The 17,920-nt window shown below is 46.6% G+C and overlaps 1 protein-coding gene across 3 annotated transcripts in view; it reads left to right on the top strand.

The window, feature by feature from the left end:
- Positions 1 to 17,920, top strand: part of LOC134353944 (epidermal growth factor receptor kinase substrate 8-like protein 1) — a 119,467-nt gene that overhangs the window by 15,378 nt on the left and 86,169 nt on the right. For 2 of the 3 annotated variants that reach the window (XM_063062523.1, XM_063062520.1), the window contains exon 1: positions 6,439 to 6,591. The exons of the other annotated variant lie outside the window; for it this stretch is intronic. The gene's annotated coding sequence lies outside the window, so the exon portion shown is untranslated. Of the gene's footprint in view, positions 1 to 6,438; positions 6,592 to 17,920 lie in introns of those variants that run through there. 3 annotated transcript variants of the gene reach the window in all.

The following is a 17,920-nucleotide window of genomic DNA, read 5'->3' as shown; positions in this document are numbered from 1 at the left end:
GAGATGTCCATGAGGGAATGCTACCAACTGAGGGAGAACGTGCTGAGTGTTGCCACAGAGAGGGCTCAGTGGAGGAGGACACAGGATAGTGACTGGGCACTGAAGGACTGAGTACCAACATCTCAAATGTACTACTGACAGAACGTTTTGGAATGAACAGTTAATGCAGTGTTAACATTATGTAAACAGTGTAAGGGTGAATGGGGATGAGAATGACACAAATTGTATCTTATGGATTAAGTCTATATTTAAAGGAGTCTTTATGGCCCATGCATGAAACCTAACAAATATAGAAAGTCCTGGATAGAATGGGCGTGGAGGTGGCGTTTCCATCAGTGGGAGAGTCTAGCTCAAAAGGGCACAGCCTTAGAATAGGACGTACCTTTAGAACAGAGATGAGGTAGAATTTATTTAGCCAGAAGATGGTGAGTCTATGGAATTCATTGCAAATTCAGCATCCTCTGGCTAAAGAAATTCCTCCTCATCTCTGTTCTGAAGCTGTGGAAGCCAAGTTGTTGGGTATATCTAAAGCAGAGGTCGATAGGTTCTTGATTATTAAGGGCCGTAAGGCATAGGAGCAGAATTAAGTCATTCCACCATGGGTTAGAGGTTACAGGGAGAAGGCAGGGGAATGGGGTTGAGAGAGAAAATAAATCAGCCATAATTGAATGTTAGAGCAGACTCAGTGGGTTGAATAATCTAATTCTGCTCCTAGTCTTATGGCTTTACCAATTTAGATTAGATTATGAGGACACACAGTTTTCTTTTATTGTCATTTAGTAATGCATGCATTAAGAAATGATACAATATTCCTCTGATGTGATATCACAGAAACACAGGACAGACCAAGACTGAAAAACTGACAAAAACCACATAATTATAACACATAGTTACAACAGTGCAACAATACCGTAACTTGATGAAGAACAGGCCATGGGCACAGTAAAAAAAACTTCAAAGTCTCTCAAAAGTCCCACATCTCACGCAAATGGGAGAAGGAAGAAAACTCTCCCTGCCATGCCCGACCACAGTCCGACTCTGAGTCGTCCGAAAACTTCGAGCCTCCGACCAGCCCTCCGACACCGAGCACTGAGCACCATCTCTGCCGAGTGCTTCGACCTCAGTCCTGGCCGCCAAGCAGCAGGCAAAGCCAGGGACTTTGGGCCTTCCCTCCGGAGATTCTCGATCGTGCAGTAGCAGCGGCAGCGAACCGGGCATTTCAGAAGTTTCTTCATGCTTCTCACGGCTGTCTCCATCAAATCAGAATTGTGCACGGTACCCTATTTAACAAATACGATATCATTTCACCGGAGAGGCTGCGCGCGCTGCGTCGCGTCGCCATCTTCTCCTCCTGAATTTGGGAGGAAACCAAGGCACCCGGGGAAAACTGATACAGCCACAGGGAAAGTGTGCAAAGTCCACACAGACAACGCCCGTGCTTGGGATTGAACCCATGTTTCTGGAGCTCTATCCACCGTGCCACTGAGCTGCCTTGGCACAGCACTCCCGCCTGCCCTTAGTTGTGCTTAAACACCCCATTCTGCAGGTGTACAATGCAGACGCAGGGCACACCCACACTTACCCAGCGATCCTGTTTACTGTCAACACCAGCCATACAAGTGAAGGATTCTGTTTTCATGCAGCTCTTAACCCCTCTGGTGCTGGGCTGGATCGGAAGTCAAACAACACGCAGCAGCCAAGGTGTCCCCAGATGGGATACTGAGCCAAGAGGAATCAGGAACACCCAGGGATAAATTAGCCAGTTACAAACACCAGAGATTCTGCCAATCAACTCTCCAGCTCTTGGCTCCATCCCTCCCCCTCCTGTCTTCTCCTATCATTTCAGATCTCCCCCTCCCCCTCCCACTTTCAAATCTCTTACTAGCTCTTCTTTCAGTTAGTCCTGATGAAGGGTCTCAGCCCGAAACGTGAACTGTACCTCTTCCTAGAGGTGCTGCCTGGCCTGCTGCATTCACCAGCTACTTTTATGTGTGTTGCTTGAATTTCCAGCATCTGCAGATTTCCTTGTGTTTGCGTTTTTAGATTCTGCAGATGCTGGAAAACCAGAGCAACACACACACGGGGGCTGTGCGATGTTCTATGTTAACACATACAAAGCCGGAGGAACTCAACTGGCCAGGCAGCATCAACAGACGGGAATAAACAGTCGACGCTTCGGGCTGAGATCCTTCATCGGGATCCATGATGGGATCTGATAAGGAGTCGGCCTGAAACATTTGGATTAGATTTGATTAGTTTGAGAGATGTGTGTGTATTGTGTGTGTATCGCGTGTGTATCGCAAGGCTCAGTGTTTTACCAGATTTCGAAACATCAACCATTTATTCCCCTCCCAAGGTGACACAGTGATGCAGTTTTCACATTCTCCCTGTGACTGTGTGCATCTTCCCCCCCACCGCCCCCCGGCCGCTCCGGAATCACTCCCCAAAGACATGCGGGTTGGTGCGTTATCTGACCGCAGCCAAATGTTCCTGGTGTGTGCGTCAAATTGGAGGGGGCAGTTGATGAGTATGTGGGGGGGATGATGAGGTGGGACTGATGTAGGATGAGCGTAGAAGTGTTGCCGGTTGGCACGAACTCCGTGGGTCGAGGATTCTGTCTGTGTTGTATGGCTCTATGAATTCCTGAGTGTGCGAAGGACTTTGTAGATGTAATAACATGGGCGGTTAAATTGTGTACAGAAAGCTGTGTAAACAGAAATGTGCTACTAATCTGCAAATCTATTTTAGTAAGGGTTGTGCAAGATTCTGAGGGAAAGGAAAGAATTCCTTCCACCTTTGTACCTTCGGAGGGCTGGAAGGAGTTGAGCTTCTTGGTGTATTGCATTCAGTTCTGGTCACCTCTGGTGATACTGATCCAAAGGTCCTTCGGAAGTCAGGAATGAGGTATAAAATCTGCTGGTTATGGCTGTCCTGTTCATTGTTACAAGAACAAAGAATGAACAAAGAACAGAAGACAAAGAAGAATAACTCGTGGTCATCTCATACTCAGACAAGAGATAAAAGCATTCCAGTGATTGCAATTAACCAGATTCAACTGGCAAACCTGAGAAACTTCTAGAAAATACAAATACAGCTACACTATAAGTACCAGAAATGTCACATGTATATAGGTGACTATACAAAAAAAATATAAGGAAGCATAGGAAAGTTAAACTACAATAAAAATGCTGAAAACAACAATTTTGCACTTGAATTCAACACCTCATTATAGGGAAGATGTGAAATCTTTAGAGAGAGTGCAGTGGAGATTTACCAGGATGCTGCCTGGATTAGAGAGCATGTTTTAGGATAGTCTGAGTGAGCTAGCTAGGGTTTTTCCCTTCGGAGCGAAGGAGGATGAGAGGTGACTTGATAGAAGTGTACAAGATGATTAAAGGCACCGATTGAGTGGACAGCCAGGATGGAAACAGCTAATACGAGGAGGCATTGGAGAAAAATATAGGGGAGATATCAGAGGTAGGTTTTTTTTTACAGAGAGAGTCGTGGATGCCTGGAATGCACAGCCAGGGGTGGTGGTAGAGGCAGGTACATTAGGGACAGGTAAAAGACTCCTAGATAGGCTCATGGATGAAAGAAAAAGGGAGGGATATGAAGGAGGGAAGGGTTAGGTTGATCTTGGAGGAGGTTAAATTTTCCAACATAATTGCTGGGGCTACGCTCATCTGGACAAATGGGGAATATTCTATGACATTCCTGACCTGTGGCTTGTAGAAGATGGAAAGACTTCAAATTTGTAAGTTCAAAGTAAATTTATTATCCAAGTACATATATGTCATCATATACAACCCTGAGATTCACTTTCTTGTGGGCATACTCAGTAAGTCCATGAACCATAATAGAATCAATGAAAGACTGCACATGGCAAAGCAAACAAACCAACAAAGTGCAAAAGACAATAAAATGTGCAAAGCCAAAAGATGATAAGAATAATAATTAATTAGCAATAAATACAAAGAACATGAGATGAAGAGTCTTTGCGAGTGAGTCCGTAGATTGTGGGAAGTTTTCAAAGATGGGGCAAGTGAAGTTGTATGAACTTATCCCCGCTGGTTCAAGAGCCTGATGGTTGAAGACTAATAATTTTTCCTGAACCTGGTAGTACGAGTCCTGAGGCTCCTGCACCTTCTTCCTGGTGGCAGCAGCGACAAGAGAATTTGATGCATCACCAAGTGCAGAGTACCAGCCTGTGACCCACCCTTCTAGCTGCCTCATTCATCTGGAGAGCCCCCAGAAGCTGGTGGTCGGGGAATGTGCACGTGAGATTCAGGTGTCACAAAGAGGGCAGCTCAAGGGTTTTGTCCAATCCATTTGTCTGCCCCTCTTCCCGGGTTATATCTGTGTCCGCGTCTTCCCAGAGATGGTGCGTGCGGTGTCCACGGGTACAATGGGAGATTTCCAGTAAAGTAGGTTCCACAGGGAATCGAGCGTGCTCTGGATAACAACGACTCTGTTAGAATTGGAAACTGAGAATGGTGCGTATCATGAAGTACAGTAACACTGTATTTCTCTGATGTTGTATTCGCTGAATGAGACACCTCTGGAAAGGAAAAAATAACAGAATCAGAATTAGGTTTAGCATCACCGGCATGTATTGTGAAATTTGTTAACTTTGCTGCAGCGGTACAATGCAATACATGATAAATAAAGAAAAAAAACTGAATTTCACTAAGTATACGCGCGTCACTATCTGAAGGTCGTGGGTTCAAGTCTCGGCCAGGGCAGCATGTTGTGTCTTTGAGCAAGGCACTTAACCACACGCTGCTCCAGTCCACCCAGCTGAAAATGGGTACTGGCAAAATGCTGGGGGTTAACCTCGCGATAGACTGGCGTCCTATCCTGGGGGGGGGTGGGTGGTGAGTCTCGTACTCTCAGTCGCTTCACACCACAGAAACCGGCACAAGCACCGGCCTGATGGGCCACAAGGCTCGGGACAGGCTTCAACTTTAACTTTAAATATATGTATATTAAATAAGTAATTGCCTACCCGGGAAGAGGGGCAGGCAAACGGCTTGGACAGAACCCTTGACCTGCCTCCTTCATGGCACATGACTCTCAAGTGCACATTCCTTGATAAGCAAAAACAGAAATAAAAAGTAGTGAGGTAGGTGTTTGTTCATGGGTTCAGTGAGATCAGATGGCAGAGGGAAAGTAGCTGTTCCTGAATTGTTGAGTCTGTGCCTTTAGGCTTCCGTTCCTTCTCGCACGTGGCCAAATGGTTAAGGCATTGGACTAGCGACCTGAAGGTCGTGAGTTCAAGCCCCGGCCGAGGCAACGTGTGTTTTGTCCTTGTGCAAGGCACTTAATCACACATTGCTCTGCAATGACACTGGTGCCAAGCTGTATGGGTCCTAATGCCCTTCCCTTGGACAACATTGGTGTCGTGGAGAGGGGAGACTGCATGACAACTGCTGGTCTTCCATACAACCTTGCCCAGGCCTGGGCCCTGGAGAGTGAAGACTTTCCAGGCGCAGATCCATGGTCTCGCAAGACTAATGGATGTCTCCTTCCTGATGGTAACAATGAGAAGAGGGCAAGTCCTGTGTGGTGGGGTCCTTAATGATGGGCGCTGCCTTCCTAAGGCACTGCTCCATGAAGATGTCTTGGACACTACGGAGGCTCATGATGGAGCCAACTAATTTTTCAACTCACCAATAAGAAGCCACTTCAAGGGGCTGTGCACAAGCCAACTGCCGGCCCCTCTTTTGGATCCACATCTGTGTCCGTGTTTCCCCGGGGGAAGTGACATGTGGGTGCAATGGGAAATTTCCAGGAAAGCGGGTGCCACAGGGGTTTGAGCACATTGAGAAGAACAATAACTGTGTTATAATTTGAAACTGCAAAGTTTATCATGAAGTATTGGTAATAACATCATCCCATCACTGAACAAAATGAAATAAGGGGTATCCACTGGGATATCCTAACCAACAGGTTGCATTGGAGTTGAGGGAACACTTCCCAGTCCTTTGAGTTTGTAAACCATAATGGGGAACTTGTGAGCTAGGGTATGATGGATCAGCAAATATTATCCTCCAGTGCTGCTGAAAAAAACAGGCATAAGTACATGCCAGCAAGGTAAAGCTGTGTATGTAAACAAAGGTGCATCATAAGACTTTTGTGAGCCGTGGCTGAAGTTTGTTCCAAGAGAAGTTTCAAACCCATGGCTGATGACCAAGATGTCCTTAGCAAGCACTTATAGACTGTTGGTTAATAATAAACCTGCAGTTAAGCCTGTGTGGCTTTACAATTTATACCAGAACCCAGGGGATAAGCAGGTAGGAAACGTCGGCAGTGGAATGTGGCTGTGTTAGATCTGAAGGAGAGTGTAAAGAAAAGTACAATGAGCCAGCTGGGGCGGGGCCCTGACATTCAGCTTCACCTTATTGTCTTGAGTCATGAGCTGTGTTTTACATCCACACCCTCCCTGCGCAGCTTTAACTGAGTGAAGAGAAATGTGAGCGGGCACACAGCATGCTGAGGAGGATAGAGGAAAGCTATCAGTGAAGGCCCCGGGATCATTTGTTTCTGCTTGCATGTTTTACTGAGCTGACTGGGGATTCGGACAATTACTCGGTGAGTTTCACTTTGCTTTAAGTAACTTTCCGCTGCTGTCAAGTGCAATGTGTTTGGTGTTGAACTTCCAGTCAGGGGTCCTACTAATAAGTTATTTCTCTAACATGGAACAGAACCAGGGTCTTTTTTTTTGTCAATTTCATGAAAATGATGGTTCTGAGGGTGCACACTCTCTCCATGAGTCAGGCTACAGTTCATCGCTGGATCTGTGGAGCAAATGAAAGAGCAGACCAGTTTTAAAATTTGCAAATTGGTTAATAACTGATGCAAATGATGCCTTCGGGGATGTGGATGAATTAACCTGCTCTGCATGTCCCCCTTTTCCAAGTGTAATGTTGTGGTTGTCTTTCCAATCAGAGTTTTGGACCAGTGACGGGAGTTAAAATCTCACCATGTGAATAGAAACTAAAGTGATGAAACAAATCTGGGACTTGAATAGGGTTTGTCTCAGTACCATTGCGGTAAAAGCTTATTAGATTCTCCAGAGAGGGAAAGGCACGGCCTTTGTCCTTGGCCAATCTGGTGGAAATATGACTCCCGACACATCGACTTCTGAGGTTATGAGTTGCCCAGTTTCTTTCCCATGCTGGCTGACAGTGGAGGAATCGATGCAGTATTTTGTGGTGCTGTTGGGGAGGGAGTTCCAGGATTTAAACCCAGTGACGATGAAAGACCAGTGATATACATCTCAGTTAGGATGGTGAAGTGACAGGGTTTCCTATACACCACACTGGAACATATCCCAGTGATACAGGATGGGAATTATAGACCAGTGAGCCTTACGTCTGTGGTGGGAAAGCTGTTGGAAAAGATTCTTAGAGATAGGATCTATAGGCATTTAGAGAATCATGGTCTGATCAGGGACAGTCAGCATGGCTTTGTGAAGGGCAGATCGTGTCTACAAGCCTGATAGAGTTCTTTGAGGAGGTGATCAGGCATATAGATGAGGGTAGTGCAGCGGATGTGATCTATATGGATTTTAGTAAGGCATTTGACAAGGTTCCACATGGTAGGCTTATTCAGAAAGTTAGAAGGCATGGGATCCAGGGAAGTTTGGCCAGATGGATTCAGAATTGGCTTGCCTGCAGAAAGCAGAGGGTCATGGTGGAGGAAGTACATTCAGATTGGAGGATTGTGACTAGTGGTGTCCCACAAGGATCTGTTCTGGGACCTCTACTTTTTGTGATTTTTATTAACAACCTGGATGTGGGGGTAGAAGGGTGAGTTGGCAAGTTTGCAGACGACACAAAGGTTGGTGGTGTTGTAGATAGTGTAGAGGATTGTCAAAGATTGCAGAGAGACATTGATAGGATGCAGACAACAGGAATTCTGCAGATGCTGGAAATTCAAGCAACACACATCAAAGTTGCTGGTGAACGCAGCAGGCCAAGCAGCATCTATAGGAAGAGGCGCAGTCGACGTTTCAGGCCGAGACCCTTCGTCAGGACTAACTGAAGGAAGAGTGACTCTTCCTTCAGTTAGTCCTGACGAAGGGTCTCGGCCTGAAACGTCGACTGCGCCTCTTCCTATAGATGCTGCTTGGCCTGCTGCGTTCACCAGCAACTTTGATGTGTGTTGATAGGATGCAGAAGTGGGCTGAGAAGTGGGAGATGGAGTTCAACCCGGAGAAGTGTGAGGTGGTACACTTTGGAAGGACAAACTCCAAGGCAGAGTACAAAGTAAATGGCAGGATACTTGGTAGTGTGGAGGAGCAGAGGGATCTCGGGGTACATCTCCACAGATCCCTGAAAGTTGCCTCACAGGTGGATAAGGTAGTTAAGAAAGCTTATGGGGTGTTAGCTTTCATAAGTCGAGGGATAGAGTTTAAGAGTCGCGATGTAATAATGCAGCTCTATAAAACTCTGGTTAGGCCACACTTGGAGTACTGTGTCCAGTTCTGGTCGCCTTACTATAGGAAGGATGTGGAAGCATTGGAAAAGGTACAGAGGAGATTTACCAGGATGCTGCCTGGTTTAGAGAGTATGGATTATGATCAGAGATTAAGGGAGCTAGGGCTTTACTCTTTGGAGAGAAGGAGGATGAGAGGAGACATGATAGAGGTGTACAAGATAATAAGAGGAATAGATAGAGTGGATAGCCAGCGCCTCTTCCCCAGGGCACTACTGCTCAATACAAGAGGACGTGGCTTTAAGGTAAGGGGTGGGAAGTTCAAGGGGGATATTAGAGGAGGGTTTTTTACTCGGAGAGTGGTTGGTGCGTGGAATGCACTGCCTGAGTTAGTGGTGGAGGCAGATACACTAGTGAAGTTTAAGAGACTACTAGACAGGTATATGGAGGAATCTAAGGTGGGGGCTTATATAGGAGGCAGGGTTTGAGGGTCGGCACAACATTGTGGGCAGAAGGGCCTGTACTGTGCTGTACTATTCTATGTTCTATGTATGTAGATGGCCGGATCTGTTTTACCACAGGGCCTAGTACCTTGCCAGCTTCCAATCCTGTCCCCACATCTATTGATTCCAGCCTTGAACATACTCAACAGAGCACCTCAGCATCTAAAGAGGCGAATTCCAAAGATTCACAATTCTCCACAAGGATGTGTCTTCTCATCCCTGTTCTAAGCAGTCAGCTACTTATCCTGGGATGGTGACTCCCAATTCCAGATCCTCCACCCTGAAAATCCCCCTCAGGATCACCTTCCTGGTGCTTGAGGTTGAGTGTTTTGGAGAGTTTTTGTTTTGGACAGGGTTGGGTTCTTTCCTCCTAAGACAAAGAGTTGAGGTCCCAGAATTAAAGGTGTGTCAAAAGACCTGTTCAACAACAACTTTAAATATCAGGTAAGATCACGGGTCAAAGAACAGAGTGTGGGTTCAAAACGTGACTGCTACTTCAAAAGCCCAGCATGAATATGATGAGCCAAGTGGCCTTTCTTATTAAGTATCGATGGTCCTACCTCATTGTCAAGCCCTGAGTAAGGTATAGTGTACTGGTAGACACTGCCCTTCACATGCTAGGACTCTCTTTATGTTTAGTCTTTGTTCATTTGATCTTGGAAAGGGATTTGAATTTCTTTTGTTTTTTGGCTCACACCATTGTTTGCTGATCATCAATTGCCCTGCGGAGGGATTTTAAGATTTGGTGCCATTTCTATGAATCTGGAGTCACCAGGCCTTGACATCAATGGGCTGGATTGTCCAACCCACTCCTTCTCTGGCTGTGCTCTCAGCACCTCAGGTCTCTGGCCTCTCTTCCCTTTTACATCTTCTTCTGGCCTTTCTCAGGGTCACCAACAACTCACACAGAGCCCCCCCACCCCCCGAGGTCACCAACGTCCCTCACTGACCCTCCCTCTGGGCTCGTGAACCTCCCACACTGACCCTCCTCCTGGGGGGGTGGGGTTCCACCCTCCCACACTGACCCTCCCCTGGGGTCCCCAACCTCCCTTATAGATCCTCCCCTTGGGATCTCAATCTCCCAAGATAACCTTCCCCTAGTGTGTCCAACCTCCCACACTGACCCTCCCCTGGGGTCCCCAACCTCCCTCATAGACCCTCCTGGGGTCACCAGTTTCCCCCAGTATCCCCATTCGCCAGCCCAATTGCCAACCCCTCGGCCTGAATAATTCCCATTCCCGTATTGAAGCAATAAGATGCACTCCCTAAAAGGACATGTGAACAGTTACTTTGTTAGAGCATTTAACACACAGGATTTAATGGCAAGATTTAAATATAAAAGGCATTTAAGTAATTTAATCTCTTAATCCCACCAGTTTAGAATGAGCCTACTAATGTCTGTAAACTCCTGTAATTTATCTGCGTCAGTGCTAAATTTCAGTCGGTTCCACCGATTTAGCACCGTGCAGTTTGGGTAAGGCGTAGTCTGCGAGGTATGAGACATTTAGCCAGAGGGTGGTGAATTTGTGGAATTTGTTACCACAGGCAGCTGTGGAGGCCAGGTTGTTGGGTGTATTTAAGGCAGAGATTGATAGGTTCTCGACTGGACATGGCATCAACGGTGACAGGGAGTGGGGGTGAGGAGGAGTAAAAGGGATCAGCCATTATTGAATAGCGGAGCAGACACAATAGGCCAAAAAGCCTAATTCTGCTCCTAAATCTTATGGCCTTATGGTATGTGGGTGAACAAGAATTACAGAGAGTTTTCACTTATATAATAATCATTCACTGTTGTGTTGGTGAGCCTTGCTCTGATGAATTCCCAGCTACTCTCAGAAGCCATTTTGTTAGGTACCTCGTATACCTAATAAAATGGCCACTGAGTGTACGTTCATGATCTTCTGCTGCTGTAGCAAACCACTTCAAGATTTGTCATGTTGTGCATTCTGAGGCTGTTGCAATGTGTGGTTATTTGAGTTACTGTCGCCTTCTGTCAGTTTGAACCAGTCTGGCCATTCTCCCCTGACCTTTCTTATTAACAAGGCATTTTCACCCACAGAACAGCCACTCATTGGAATTCTTTTGTATTTTGCATCATTCTCCGTAAACTCCAGAGACTGTTGTACATGAAAATCCCAGGAGGTCAGCGGTTTCTGAGATATTCAAACCACCTTCACTGGCACCAACAATAATTCCCAGTTAAAGTCATTTAGATCACATTTCTTCTCCATTCTGATATTTGGTCTGAACAACAACTGAACCTCTTGACCATGTCTGCATGCTTCTAGGCATTGAGTTGCTGCCACATGATTGGCAGATTAGAAATTTGCATTAACGAGCAGGTGCACAGGTGTACTTAATAAACAGCCACTGAGTGTTGATGATGCCACTGCGGAGTGTGACGAACAGGAGTTTAGGAAGTGCACAGGCAGCAATACCTCTTCTCTTTTTCCAATAGTATTGGTTCAGGAAGAAAAGATTCGCAGGGAAACAGACACAAAATGCTGGAGGAACTCAGCAGGTCAGGCAGCATCTATAGAGAGGAACAAAGAGTCGATGTTTTGGGTTGAGACCTTTGCTCAGGACTGGAGAGGCAGGGAGCAGAAGCCAGAATAAGAAGGTGGGGGGTAGGGAGCTGGCAGGTGAGGGGTGAGACCAGGTGAGGGCGAAGGTGGGTATGTGGAGGAGAGAGAATGTAGTAAGAAGCTGGGAGGAAATAGGTGGAAGAGGTAAAGGGCCGAAGAAGAAAGAAAAGAGGGTGGACCATGGGAGAAAGGGAAGGAAGTTGGGCAGCAGAGGGAGGTGATGGGCAGGTGAAGAAAAAAGGAATATGGAGTGATAGCAGAGCAGGGAGAGAAGGGGAAAGAGTGAAAGATTACTGGAAGTTGGAGAAATTGATGTTCATGCCATCAGGTTGGAGGCTACCCAGACAGAATATGAGATGTTGTTCCTCCAGCCTGAGGGTGATCTCATCATGGCAGTAGAGGATTGACCCATTGACCTTGCTCTGCCATTCCATTATGGCTGATTTATTATCAAGAACTTATCAACCTCCAATTTAAATACACCCAATGACTTGGCCTCCACGCCTGTCTGTGGCAATGAATTCCACAGAGTCACCACCCTCTGGCTTAAGAAACTCCTCATCTCTCTTCTAAAGGAACATCCCTCTATTTTGAGGTTATGTCCTCTGGCCCTAGACTCCCAGACTTTAGGAAACATCCTCTCCACATCCACTCTATTCAGGCCTTTCAATATTTGATGGGTTTCAATAAGATTCCACCCTCATTCTTCTAAACTCCAGCATGTACAGGCCCAGAGCTGTTAAGAGGACCTCATACGTTAATCATTTCATTCCTAGGATCATAAATCCCAAAGGTGTGTAGCTTGGGAGGTTAACTGGCCACATCTCAAGAGGTCTGGTTTAATCCCAACTTCCAGTACTGACTGAGTGGAGTCTGCACGTTCTCCCTGTGACCATATGAGTTCCCCCTAATGCTTCAGTTTCCTCCCACATCCCAAAGACATGCAGTTTGGAGGATTAGTTGGCCTCTGTTAATTATCTCTGGGAGAATCAGGGGTCAGATGGTAGGTGTTTGAAAGAGAAATGCTAACAGGGAAGCAGGTGGGGGAATGTGATTGCTCTGAGATCTGAGCCCAAGCCATGATCTCAGAGCATGAAGAAAACACAAAGAACTTCACCAAATTAGGATAGGTTTAAATTAATAATTCATTTACAAAGATGCTGCTGGGATTTGCAGACCTGATTTAGAGGGAAAGGTTGACTATAGTAACACCTTATTCCCTAGTGTGCAGGAGAACGAGGGGAGATTTGAGGTACTCAAAATTACGAGAGGTATAGATAGGGTAAATGCAAGCAGACTTCTTCCACTGTGATTGGGTGAGACTAGAACTGGAGGTCATAGGTTAAGGGTGAAAGGCGAAATGTTAAGGGGATCTTCTTCACTCAGAGGGTGGTTGGAGTCTGAAAAGAGCTGCCAGAAGAAGTGGTGGATGTGGTTTTGATTGCAACATTTATGAGAAGTTTGGATAAGTACATGGACATGCGTTTGGGGAGCAGGACGATGGTTCTAGGCAGAATAATCGTTCAGATTAAACTGAATGGGCTAAAGAGCCAGTTTCTGTGATTTGATGCCCTCTGACTCGAATACCAATTTACGGAAATCACTGATGTTTGACCACTCGTACTGGAGGGGGAACCACTGAGGTGAGGAGCTGGTGTAGGGTGTTCCTCCAGAGTGGAACTTCTGGAGTCCTCCTCTGTTACCGGTGTCTCAGTGCTGATGAGATGCCAAATCATGCCCCATCCTGGTCTCTCAGACCTCCCAATGAGGAGAACAGGCCACCACAGCGAGTCCACTGTGCTTATCCAGCAGCCAACACCTGAAGGCCGATGACCCAATCATTCCCACGTTCGTCTCTGTGGGATTGTGCTGTGTATCAGTTGGCTACTGCCTTCCCCACATCACTTGTTGACTTGTCACTCGGTTAGGACGTAGAACGCAGAACAATACCATACAGGCCTTCGGCCTACAATGCTGTGCCGACCTTTTAACCTACTATACGATCAATTCAACCCTTACCTCCCATATAGCCCTCCATTTTTCTATCATCCATGCGTCTATCTAAGAATCCCTTAAAAGTCCCTAATGTATCTGCCTCCACCACTACCCCGGCAGGTGTTCCATGCACCCACCACACTCTGTGTAAAAAATCTACCTCTCCTATACTTTTCTCCAATCACCTTAAAATTTTGCTCTCTGCTACTATTCTTGCCCAAGCTGAAAAATATCTCTGCCTGTCCATTCTATCTATAAATCTTAACACCTTACCCATCTACTATCATACCACTTCTCATCCTGCTTCGCGCCACGCTGAAAAGCCCTAGCTTGCTCAACATCTCCTTGTGGTTGCACTCTGTTTTTATGACTGCAATTTCTGTCAGAAGATCAAACAGTGGGTGGCCATGGCAACGAGATGGGAAACTGAAAACAGTTGGAGTTGAGTGAATGTTGGTAGCTAGTGACTCACTATCCTCCGCCCATGAACTTTTTTGGGAGGACTTAGCTTTGCACTCAGTGCCATCATAAAGACAATTGGATGGTTTGCCACATACCTTCGAGTGCTGGGAGGTGCTAAATCTCAGCTGGAATTATTTCAAGCAGGAGAACGCTTTGTAGAGGAGTTTGCATAATTCCATTGTAATATGTGCGCTTTAACAAATGTGTTGAAACTGCCAACTCTTCTCTAATTCAGAATTACTTCCCACTTTGCCTGCTTTATCACTTCCTGCTGCTCTCCTGTGTGGGACCTGAGCCCTGAGCCGCCCATTGTTCATTGTTTGCAGCTGGTTGTGCTGGGTCCTGTTGGCCAAAGGGGAACTTTATCAAATGCCTTCCTAAGCTGGCCTCCTTACCGCCTTAACTCCAGGATCCTCTCACACAGAGCTAAAGAAACTAGATTTGTGTTCCTTGGAGCTTCGTAGAGCTGGTTATTAAGAGCAACTTGGCCCAGAGGGTGAGGAATCTGGAATTCTGTATCCCAGAAAGTTGTAGAGCGGTGATCATTGAGAGGGTTATCAATGAAGGAGATAAATTCTTGAAAGATCAGAAAATGAGGATGATTGGGAACAGCTATGAGAGAGGAGATGAAATTGAGGGAAGTTGTAATGAAACGTGGGATAGGATTGAGGGGCTGAGTAGCTACTTCTGCTCTAATTTTCTGAGGTGGTAATCAGCTGGTGTTGATTGCTTTCTTCATACTTTTGGTATTACGGTAAAAGCACGTTGTAGAACTGACAGTGGTCTTTTCCAGCACAGCATCACTGTCACATGTATCACTGTGATGGTCTTGGGTATGCTGACCACAAAGTCCTAAACTCAAGCAAAGACATTAAGGCCTAACCAAGATTCTGAATTTATGTTGGGCACGTGGCCAAGTGGTTAAGGTGCTCGTCTAGCGATCTGGAAGTCGCTAGTTCGAGCCTCAGCTTTGGCAGCGTGTTTGTGTCCTTGAGCAAGGCCCTTAACCACACATTTCTCTAGTGTCTGTGCGAGGAGTGGCGCCCCAAACAGCCTTCCAATCTGCGCCTTGTAAGGCATGAAAATGCCGGACGCAGGCCTCTCATGGTCTGAGTTGACGTTCCCTTCCTCCAAGATTCTGAGATACATTCTAGGATGCATTGGGACACATCATCAGTGATATAACCTGGGGTGATCGGTGCTTCAGGTCTTCCAACGTCAGATGCCCTTGTCCAGGTGACCCAGCTAGAGTTGACTGGGCCCTGGCTTGTGTCCCAGAAGCACTGGTCCATCTCACCTCTTGATCCATAGCTATCTGGAGGTTCGCTCAGCAGCTTCTGTGATGGTCTTGATGGCTCTCCTTCTTGTAGCCCCTGTAATGCCAAGGAGAGAGCAGGGGGGGCAGCCAGCAAAACCTCTACACCCCACCTCTGTAGGCTCGCATCCTGTCCTCCAGCTGTCCCTGGCTTTGCTCTACCAGTTCCTGGTATTTGGCCTTCATACGCTCAAACACCTCCTCAATCCGGTCTTCCCAGGCACCGTCAGTTCTACCATGACCACCTGCTTCGAGGTTTCTGACAGAATGACCATGTCAGGCCTCAGGGATGATGATGCGATGAAGTCAGGGAACTTCAAATGCTTGCCGAGATTGACGTTCAGTTACTAGTCAGAATCTGTGATGAGCAAGCCTGCTGGTGATCTGGTTTGAGCCTGTGGTTAGTCTCCAGCTTTAACAAAGCCCATCAGCTTTCAGGGTTGGCGGAAGTGCTTGCTTTTTTTAATGGCCGAGGAGAAATTTTCTCTTACCCCATCCTCCCGCCACCCTACCAGGGATAGGGTTCCTCTCGTCCTCACCAGCCTCCGCATCCAGCATATAATTCTCCTGAACTTCTGCCATTTCCAACATGATACCCCCCCCAAGCACATCTTTTCCTCCCCCCCCCACTTTCTGCTTTCCAGAAGGATCATTCCCTACGCAACTCCCTTGTCCATTCGTCCCTCCCCACTGATCTCCCTCCTGGCACTTATCCCTGCAAGCGAAACATGTGCTACACTTGCCCCTATGCTTCCTCCCTCACTACCATTCAGGGCCCCACACAGCCCTTCCAGGTGAGCTGACACTTCGCCTGTGAGTCGTTGGGGTCATTTACCTTGTCTGGTGCTTCTGGTGTGAGACCCATCTTAGATTGGGAGGCCGTTTCGCCGAGCACCTATGCTCCGTCCGGCAGAAAAAGTGGGATCTCCCAGTGGCCACCCATTTTAACTCCACTTCCCATTTCCATTCCGCTATGTCCATCCATGGCCTCCTCTACTGTCGCGATGAGGCCACACTCAGGTTGGAGGAACAACACCTTATATTCTGTCTGAGTAGTCTCCAACCTGATGGCACGAACATCGATTTCTCAAACTTCAGGTAATGCCCCCGCCCTCAACGTTTCCTATCCCTTGCTTGGATTTCCAGCATCTGCTGATTTTCTCTTGTTTGAGATATTTTCTGCCACAGCCACTGGCTCCAGCAGTAGTGGCCTTCTCCCGGGGCTTTTGGGCAGCTGCTAAGGGTGTGTTCCAAGGCAAGGTGGACGTGTTGGTGCCTTGCTTTTGCTCCAAGCAAAAAATGTGCTATGTGATTGTCTCCATCTGGTCTCCAAGTTTCCTTGAACTAAGCTACTTAATCTGTGTTGCCTGTTTCGAAATAAGCCAAATTAATTAACCTGTTGTTCTGTATAGTATCTTTGCCTGTCCTGTCTATAAACGGTGCATCTTTTTGCAAAGCTGAGTTTTTTTTTAACCTCTATCTGATTACTGCTTTCCATTTACATTAAGAACTGAAGACCTTCCCTTGCTTACGACCAGAATAAATGGATATTAGTTGGACGTTTAACATACAACTGTTTGATCTTAATAGTCGTCAGCCGCTGTGTTTGGGAAACTAGGCTTGGCAAAAAAAAAGAGGCCCCCGGCCCAGGAATCAAATATCCATCACACGCCCTCTTGCTGAGGGAAGATTTCTAACCCAGCTTCTTCCTAGGGGTATCAGCTTCGAGATCATACTCCGGCCAAGACTCCTTTTGGGAGGAGACTGACACTCCACCAAACATTCCAGTGCTAGAAAATCTCCTTCGATCCGATGCTCAAAAACTCATTATCGTTGGGTAATTCCCAATGTAGGAATTTCTGTATGAATTTCCCTTCAGAGTGTTCACTTCCTCAATCTCAGCTGCACACATTCCCCAATCCTCAAAGGAATGTTACTCATACAAACTCATGAAGACAATGCATCAACATCCACATAATTGCATACTGCTCCATCTTTAAAATCTTCTTCCTCACAAACAGCTCTTGCCATTTTCTTGATACAATTTTGAATCACTGTCTCTGTCAGCAGGGTTTATGAGGTCAGATCGTATTGTCTCTCATTAAACTGAAGGTAGTTCATCTCTTTCACAGGGGTGTTTGCATTGCTACCAATGTGGTGCACCACTTCACTCAGGTTTCCTGAAAATGAGCCTTGTAAGCTAGTTGCTGACAGTATACTGTTGTCTTCTTTTGCCGAAGGATTAGTAATCTCACATTTTAGCTACAGAAAATTATATCCATCAGTTGTATGAGCTCACAATACAATGACGAGACCTCCGTTGGTCAGGGCTGGATGTTGTGTCCTAGCTGTCTAGATACACAAGCCAGGACAGTACAATATGGAGAGCAAGCTGTTACCCACGTAGCAAGCTCCCCCTCTCCACGCATCTGATGAACCCAAGGAACGGCTGAGACTGAAACAGCAGTGTCACAGGAATTGCCAGTCAGCGTTGAACTCAACGCAGGACTGCTTTAGGGACTCCAGTGCCAGATTTTTCCCTCGGGGTTTACTCCCAGAGCTTTCTCCGTGAGTGGATGTAGCTGCAAGGCAGTGGAGGTTTGAGATCAGAGTGTTCCTTC

Source organism: Mobula hypostoma, chromosome 11, assembly GCF_963921235.1.
Source record: "Mobula hypostoma chromosome 11, sMobHyp1.1, whole genome shotgun sequence".
In the NCBI taxonomy this organism is placed as follows: domain Eukaryota; kingdom Metazoa; phylum Chordata; class Chondrichthyes; order Myliobatiformes; family Myliobatidae; genus Mobula; species Mobula hypostoma.
This window is presented reverse-complemented; position numbering and strand designations above follow the sequence as displayed.